The 8,634-nt window shown below is 35.1% G+C and overlaps 1 protein-coding gene across 1 annotated transcript in view; it reads left to right on the top strand.

The window, feature by feature from the left end:
• Positions 1-8,634, top strand: part of Uvrag (UV radiation resistance associated) — a 170,129-nt gene that overhangs the window by 27,237 nt on the left and 134,258 nt on the right. The window contains exons 3-5 of the mRNA XM_048788040.1: positions 2,444-2,528; positions 5,201-5,288; positions 6,412-6,472. The gene's annotated coding sequence lies outside the window, so the exon portion shown is untranslated. The remainder of the gene's footprint in view (positions 1-2,443; positions 2,529-5,200; positions 5,289-6,411; positions 6,473-8,634) is intronic.

Here is an 8,634-nt window from a genome sequence, read left to right as displayed (position 1 = left end):
CTTTTTTTTTTTTTTTTTTGGTGGTGATGGTGGGGATTGAACCCACTTTAACATCATTGCTTCCAGCTGTGACATCTTAGAAGGACACAATATCAAACACCCTCCATAGAGACATCATTTCCACGGTAGTATTTTTCCTTTTAGAATTTAAGTTGAGTTTTCTGAGGTATCTTCATATATTTAGTTTTTATCTGCCTGAGCCTAACCCCAACTTAATTCAGTTTTATTACAGAACTCAACCTATAACCAGTGAACTGTATTCCTTTAAACAGAAAAGTGAACTTGATATGTGTTGGAGGGATGATACCAGTGTGATTTCTAAGTCCTTGAATCTGATGAAGCCTATGGAAAATTATAGCCTCTCCAGTGACCCTTTTTTGGATTTGGATCTGCTCTTTTTATTTGAAAATCATTTCAGACTTACAGAAAATTTACAAGGAAAAGAATACAGAGAACACCTATAGTTTTCATCCACATTTATCTTTTGTTGACATATTAACCTGTTAGCTACTTAGAAATTATATTTAATTTTCTTTTCTACCACAATTGCAAGGATTTTACCATTTTCAAAATTGAGGAAAATACATGTATATGTATTTTGAAGCCCATTCTCTCTTGGATCCCTATTTGTGGTTTTGCTACCACTGTTAGAGTTGAGGCAGCCTAATGTATTTGGGATGAAGGGTAATACTGCAGATTTTTATACTGGTGGAAGAATTCACAGACTAGTTTGTTGAAAGTATGTAGGTGTGGGTGTCAACCTAAATGCTTAAAAAGTCATTACGGTAAAGGTCTAGGAGGGATTATAGTAAGGGCTAAAGAAGATAAGTGGTGGTCCTTGATTAAGTTGTGTTCAGGGGCAGTTTTCTATTTACTTAACTTTAAAGTTGAGAAATGAGAAGAGTGTTTAGAAATGTGATACAACTGCTTAAGTTGGTGGATTTAGTGTTAAGGTTTTGTTTTAGTCAGCTTTTTTGCTGCTGTGACTAAATGACCTGACCAGAGCAATTGTAGAGGAAGAAAAGTTTATTTGGGGTCTCACCATTTCAGAGGTCTCAATCCACAGATAGCAGGCTCCATTCCTCAGGGCTTGAGGTGAGGCAGAACATCATGGTGGAAGAGTGTAGTGGAGGGAAGCAGCTCACATGATGATCAGAAATCAGGGAGAGACTCCACTTGGCAGATTCAAAGTATATACTCCAAAGTCATGCCTCCAATGCCCCACTTCCTCCAGCCACACCCTGCCTGCCTTCTGTTTCCACTCAGTTAATCCATATCAGGGGATTAATTCAGTAATTGGGTTAAGGCTGTCACAACCCAATCATTTCTCCTCTGAACTTTTTGCATTATCTCACAAGTGAGCTTTTGGGGGAAACCTCACATTCAAACTGTAACAGGTCCAAACTGTGTATTTTGGTCAATTATCCAATTTTCTTTTTTCTCTGTAAAAATAGGAGGTATGCAGAGAGTTGAGGATCTTTTTCTTATTGGGTCACAGTTCACAAAATTAAACTCCTTTGTAAAATATAAAACATATTGTGTTAAGATCTAAGTGTGTTTCTCTGTGCTTGAGGACCTCCTAAGTTGTAATCAACCCTAGACTGTCAAGAATGTAAGAGGCCCTCATTTTTTCAGAGTAGGAAGATATAAAAGGATTTTATGATTACAAAAATAGAGGTTCCGAAAACTGATATAAACACAACATTCCGGGATATAAACAGAAATTTTAATCATTAAAAATCTAAAGCATAATGTTTTGAACAACCCACAATAAAAAATTAAAAAAAAAAAATCTAAAGCAAACACTTAAAGGCAATTAAATATTCTGTAATGGGATTGGGATATGAAGGTAGCAGATAAAATGTGGAATCTTCCTATAATTCGCATCTATGGAGTTAAATTTTATATAGGCATGACTTTGGACTGTCAACATGTAAGAATGCTCATGACATAATATTGAAAATTCAGAACACATATTTCCTATAGCCTGTGATTCTCACTAAAACTATTTGTATTAAAAGCAAGATGAAAGTTCATGGAAACTACTAATATTTATGAACTGTATTATAGTAATTAAAATGCAAGTAATTTTTCCTGTTCTACATTTTGTATTTTCAGTAATGTTCTTATATAGTATTTATGGCTGAAAAGAAATTAACCACTCTCTTTTTAAGTGAAGCCTGAATTTTGAGATCTTATCCAAGTTTCTTGTTCATCAGTCCAGAAATTATGGATAGAGATTTTTAGACCCCCTGCTAGGTTCTTGCTAGGGGCTAGACTTAGGTGAAAATTGCAGACATCTATGCCCAGCCTGCTTTGCCTTCTCATTCTTTTTATTTCGTTCTCACTGTCAGGGGACTGGACTCTACCTGTGTGGTTGTGGTTGCATAGTCCTATCTGCAGTGTTATATCTGGACTTGTCTCCCTTCATCTCTCTTTCTAGGAAGCGCATTTTCAACTGAGCACCTCAAGCTTCAGCTCCAGAAGGAATCCCTAAATGAGTTGAGGAAAGAGTGCACTGCAAAAAGGTAAATTCAACACTGAGAAAAATTGCTATGAGGGTTGAGTTTATCAGAGATATGACACTGTTCTAAATTCCCTGGGCCACAGTACCATGGCATAATATTTGAATCTTCTTCCTGTCATCTATATACAGCTTAGCTTGTAGTTTTTTTCTTTAATAGTTTCTTCTGTCCCACTCCTGCTTCTTGATAATTCATTTGGTTTACCTCAGCAGCACTTTGAAAATTTCTCTACCCTTGATTTCTCTACCTTTATAGTCATCCCTCCATGATGCTCTCAGACTTCTCTTCTTAAAATACTATTTTTAACATATTTTTTTCTTCTTTCTATAGTGAATCTTTTCCTCATTTTTCACATAGGCTTCAGTCACTTGTCATTATACAACTACAGTTAATTTTAGGTGCTCCCTAACATAGAAAGATGCTAATAGTTTTTCCCAACATATTTCATGATTAATTCATTGCCACCTCACTTCCTTTGTTCATCTTGACTCACTTTCCTGGAGTCTTTCCATCCTGCACTTTTCTCTGAAAAACCTTAACAATTGAATATTCAAGAATATTAATACCAGGAAAGAAACATAGAGACCATCTATCCTAATCCTCAAATTTGCAGAGAGGAAAGCAACTCTGGGAACTGACCTGTCCAGCTCACTAGCAAAGCCAGAACTAGATCCCATTACATCTTCAGTGCTGTTTATATAAGAGGAGAAACAGTTCTTTTCCTACTCTCACATATAACATTTAATGCCAGATTCTCCAGCAAATGCCAACAGGTATCCTATGATTTAATACCATTCTTATACTATCTGCCTGAAGATGTAATTATCTATACTCAGTTCCCAAGACCCCCCCACCCTGCAATTAGATACTAATCACAAGACCCAGACTGTGACCTGTGATTCTAAATTAACTGGGTTCCCACAGACCCCTCCTCTGGTTTGATTAATTTGTAATTTACTAGAGTGGCTCACAGAACTCAGGGAAACACTTAGGTTTACTGATTTGTTATAAAGGTTATTACAGATGATACAAATGAACAGGCAGATAGGAGAGAGGCATTGGGCAAGGTATGAGGGAAGTTCTATGCCTACTCTGGTATGCCATTCCTCAGGGTACCTCCACAATTTAGAAACTTATCATATCTTGCTCAAAAGTTTTAAAGCACTCAATTTCCAGCCTTGATCTCCTTCATCATCATCTTAAGAGATTGGTGGGTAGGACTGAAAATTCCAGCCCCCTAATTAATTGATCTTTTTAGTGACCAGTTCTATCCTTAGGTGACCCTAAGTCACCTCATTGTCATAAGCTTAGGTATGATCAGTGTGGGCTTAAATGAATAACAAAACAATACTCCTATCACTTAGGAAATTCCTAGGGTTTTAGGTGTTCTATGATTGGGACCTAGAACAAAGGCCATATGTATTTCATACTATATCAAAGTGTTCCTCACCTTTTCCATTCTATACCTTTTCCATTTCACTTTGACCTATAGTTTCTTCTACATTATTTTGGTTCTTAAATTTTTGATGTCTTTTAATTGAGCAGGTAATTTATTCTATGAGTATTTTATGTTGGTCATATTTGTGTGTGTGTATGTGCATGTGTGTGTGTTTTTTCCTGGAGATGGATCCCAAGGTCTCCGACATGCAAGCACTCTAGCATTGAACTACCTCCCCAGCCCTGCTGGTCATATTTCTTAGTTAAAGAAAAGAGCTGGGTCGTTCATGCTACAGATGTTTACTTATTTGTTCTTTGTTACTTTTGTAACATTGTAATAGGATGAAGAATAGTTTTTGTTCTTGTTGTTGTTGTTTGTTTTCTGAGAAGCACCATATGGATCTTTCCTGAAATCAATTGGCCTCATTAAATAATGTCTACAAAACCTTGCTCAGTTTACTCAGCCCCTTTAAACCTTGTTTCCTTATTTATAAATGGGCATCATAATATCAACCTACTAAAGTTGTTGAAATAATTAAATAAAGCCATTTGTATAGCTCTAGGTACTCAGTGAATTGTTATTTGTGCACTTTACATTCCTTAGCATGGTGCTGGGCATACACTATAGCCCTCATTTTGTAGTTAGCTTAATTGATATTAGAGAGAGTTCAGGGTATTATTTGTACCTCTACTTTTTAATTTTCTGTGGCCTATAGACCATTTAATCTTTTTCTGCATTAACTGTGTAGAATAAATGTTTAAAAAGCATGCATACATGTTTTTTTTTAATGTTTCTGGTACATATTATACAGAATAGTATATTTTATTGTGATATATTGGTACATGCACATAATGTAATTTGAGTAATTTCATTTGCCAGTCCCTCTCCTTGCCCTCCCCTCCAACCTCCTCCTAATTCTCTTCCTCTATCTTCATGGTCTCCGTTCTGTCTTTTTGAAATCCCTTTTTTTCTCTCTAGCCTACACATACAAGAGAAAACATGAGCCTAGTTTATTTTGCTCAACATGATGCTCTTTAGATTCATCTGTTTTGCTGCAAATAACTTCATTCTCCTCTTCCTCCTCCTCTTTAAGACGAATAAACTCCATTGTGTTATATATTCCCACATTTTCTTTATCCTTTCATCTATTGACAGACACCTGGGTTGGTTCTGTAACTTGTCTATTGTGAATTGCAATCACATTTTCTAATAAGTACTTGTTTTCTTTCCTCATTAGAGAACTCTTTCTGAAGACTAATGCTCAGTTGACAATTCGTTGTAGGCAGTTACTTTCTGAGCTTTCCTACATTTACCCTATTGATTTGGTAAGTTTCATATTTTCTGAAAAGATTTATCTTTTTGAAAAGATGATCTCCATTTGAAGTTTGCTCTCAATGAAAAGCTCATTAGTTTTAATCCCATATGCTCCCTTATGGCTCATTCAGGAGCTAGTATCTGTTTTAAATGTAAATTAATACTTAGTTGGCATTAGCATCCGCTGTTTAATTTTTTTTAATATCATTTTGGTTGTGAGATGGGATTCATCATAGAAAAATGCCTTTTTGTTTCTTTATACTCTTTTTAGTTAACCAGATTATCCACTACTACCATTTCTGTTATCTACCTACAGATGCATGTACAGTGCCTCAAAAATATAATTGCTAATTCATTTATATTTATTGGTGTTCATTAAGATATTCCTGGGGTGACTGGATGTTACATTTTTAATTAGCTTCTTAAATTATTTTATCTAAAACTAATTAGATAAGTTGTGCTGAGGATCGAACCCAGTGCCTTACATGTGTTGAGCGAGCACTCCACTGCTGAGCCACAACCCCAGCCCCAGATTCCTTTTTTGTAAAACTGAATCTTTTAGATTTGATAGTTCTCAATGAAAATTGATGTAAAAGACTAATTTTCAGAGAAAATGACAAACAGGATTTGAACTTGCTCACAGAATCTTGTTAAATCATTTATAGATAAGAATCAGTTGGAAAATATTTTTATGATAATAATATTTCATGGTTTTCCCTAGACATGATGTCTTAAACATTTTTATTATAGAAAATTTTAAGTATGTATAACTAGGGTCTGGGGATGTGGCTCAAGCGGTAGCACGCTTGCCTGGCATGCGTGCGGCCCAAGTTCGATCCTCAGCACCACATACAAAACAAAGATGTTGTGTCTGCCGATAACTAAAAAAAATAAATAAATATTAAAAATTCTCTCTCTTTCTCTCTCCCTCTCTCACTCTCTCTTTAAAAAAAAAAGTATGTATAACTACAGGAAGATAGAATATTGAATCATCATGTCTCATCACCCTGTTTCAACAAATATAATAATATTTAGAGTCTAAGACTGCATTATATCTAAGTCAACTGTGACCTACTAAAGTTTCTTTGCTTTATATATAAAAAAATTAATTTCATTTTTTGGTTAAATTCACAGAATGAGCATAAGGATTATTTTGTATGCGGTGTCAAGTTACCTAATTCTGAGGATTTCCAAGGTACTTTATTTCTATTTTACTTCTAAAGATTTGGTGTATGTAATATATGAGGGTAGAGATATCTTGAAATGTTGTTTGCTTGGCCCTTTGTCCATAAGTGTTTTTGCACCTTCTGTCTCCTCCCACTTAGAAGAATGTAGGTCATATTCACTAATAGAAGATATAACAGAATATTTGGTTTAATTTTGGAAAACTAATTATTGTAATTTGCATTTGAAATTTAAAACAAATCATTTTTAAATGAGCTTTAAGCAAATCAGGGAATTGGGTTCTTAAGAATACAAATAATCTCCCTACCCTGTTGATTTGATTTTCATGAAAAATTGTATGTGGTTGGCAGCAGAAGAAAAGCAAACATTTATCTGTACTTTTTTTTTTTTTTACAAAGCTCTATTCTACTAACCTGAAAAGTATTACAAATTTAATTTTGTGACATTCCTGCTATCATAGGTTTAATTTGTTGTACTATCATTTCTCTCCTTTTACACACAGGTGTTATGGAATATGATTTACAATAATTCCTACATTTTAAAATCTTTTCTGTTTTCTAATCTCCCCAACTATGCCAAGGAAAAAAGATTCTCAAAATGGTTTCTTTTCCCTTAGTATAAATGATGCCTTGAGACCTACTAAATATCTTTATAAATTATTCTCAGAGCTAACATATTAAACCTGTTTGGGTAGTTAGTTATACAAGAAGGGAGCCTTACTAGTTTTGATCAGGATTTTCTTCCATTTCCCTTTAAAGACACTATTAATATTTGTGGTCCTTGAACATTTAAGACTGTTTTAATTTATTATCCTCTTCAGCCTTTACAAGAGGTAGTTGGGTCATGATGTAAAGAGAGTGGTAAACCAAGAGTTGGAAAACCTTTGTTCAACTCCTGATTCCCCTTCCATGAAACCATGTAGTTTGGAGGAAATCATGTATGTATCCTTTGAGTTGATTTCCTAATCAATGGTATGAGGATATTATATCCTACCTGTCTTACATATTTGTAAAAATTGAGATATACCAGTATTTGTAAAAGCATGAGATTTTGCTTTATATTAATCCTCACAAAACCAAAGGAAGCCTATAAGGAAAGTGGTATTCAGTGACTTGTTCAAGATTACAGAGCTAGGTGGTGATAGAGCTAAGATTTATCTGGTTGCCATTGTTGCCTTCAGATTTCTATAGGTCCCACAAAATGTGCTTTGGTATTAATTTTGGGCACAGTTGTGGCTTCTTGAAGCTATTGGCACATCATTTTCCTCATTCATTCATTGAAAAAATAATTTGTTGAACACCTATATGGCAGGCACTGTGCTGAATTTTGAGGATATAATAATGAAAAAGCAAATCTCTCCTTTCATGGAGCATACAGCCTATTGAAACAGACCAATGAATAGGAAAATAAGAATTAATAAGCATTTAATCAAGGGATATATTATCTTAAAGAATGAAGAAACCCCCTTTAAATAAAGCAATCAGAGAAGACCTCTCTGAAGAGAAACATTTAACAGAAATCTTAAAGACTAAAAGGAGCCACTATACTACAGCTTGGGGTATTCCTAGAACAGAGAGCATTAAGTACAAAAGTCATGATGGAGGAGGCATGAGTTTGACATACCTGAAAAAGTTTGAAAAAGACCCCAGGCCACGGGTATGGGAGAAAAGATTTTCGTTTAGGTAAATCATGTAATCTCGCAGCTTAATTTCTTTACCTGTAAAATGAGGTCATGTTTATATTTTTAATCCATTGTGATGATGGGATGAGATCACATTAGAAAGAACTTCTCAGATAGGAGGTATGCAATAAATATAATGGAATTCATTGAAAAGTAGAGAGAAAGGAAAGGAATGAAGGAAAGATCAAACCATCCAGATCTACGTGGCCAGAACACAGTGAACAAGGTGAAGAGTTCTGTTAGCGCTGGAAGGAGGGGTCATCCAGGACCTGGAGGTCACACTAAAGAAGTTCCATTTTATTCTCAATGAAGTGGGCAACGCCTGCAGGTTTCAAGAAGGAGAATGATGTGAGCTGAGCAATGCTTATAACAGTCATTCTGACTATTAAATACAGAATTATTTGAAGAAGTAGTAAAAGTAGTAAGGGAAGCGGAAGAGCAGTAATGGTGGTCTGTTAACTTTAATCTACTGGTGGTGGGGAGGGTCTTGG

The sequence above is a fragment of the Marmota marmota genome, unplaced genomic scaffold (assembly GCF_001458135.2).
Source record: "Marmota marmota marmota unplaced genomic scaffold, marMar, whole genome shotgun sequence".
Taxonomy (NCBI): Eukaryota; Metazoa; Chordata; class Mammalia; order Rodentia; family Sciuridae; genus Marmota; species Marmota marmota.
This window is presented reverse-complemented; position numbering and strand designations above follow the sequence as displayed.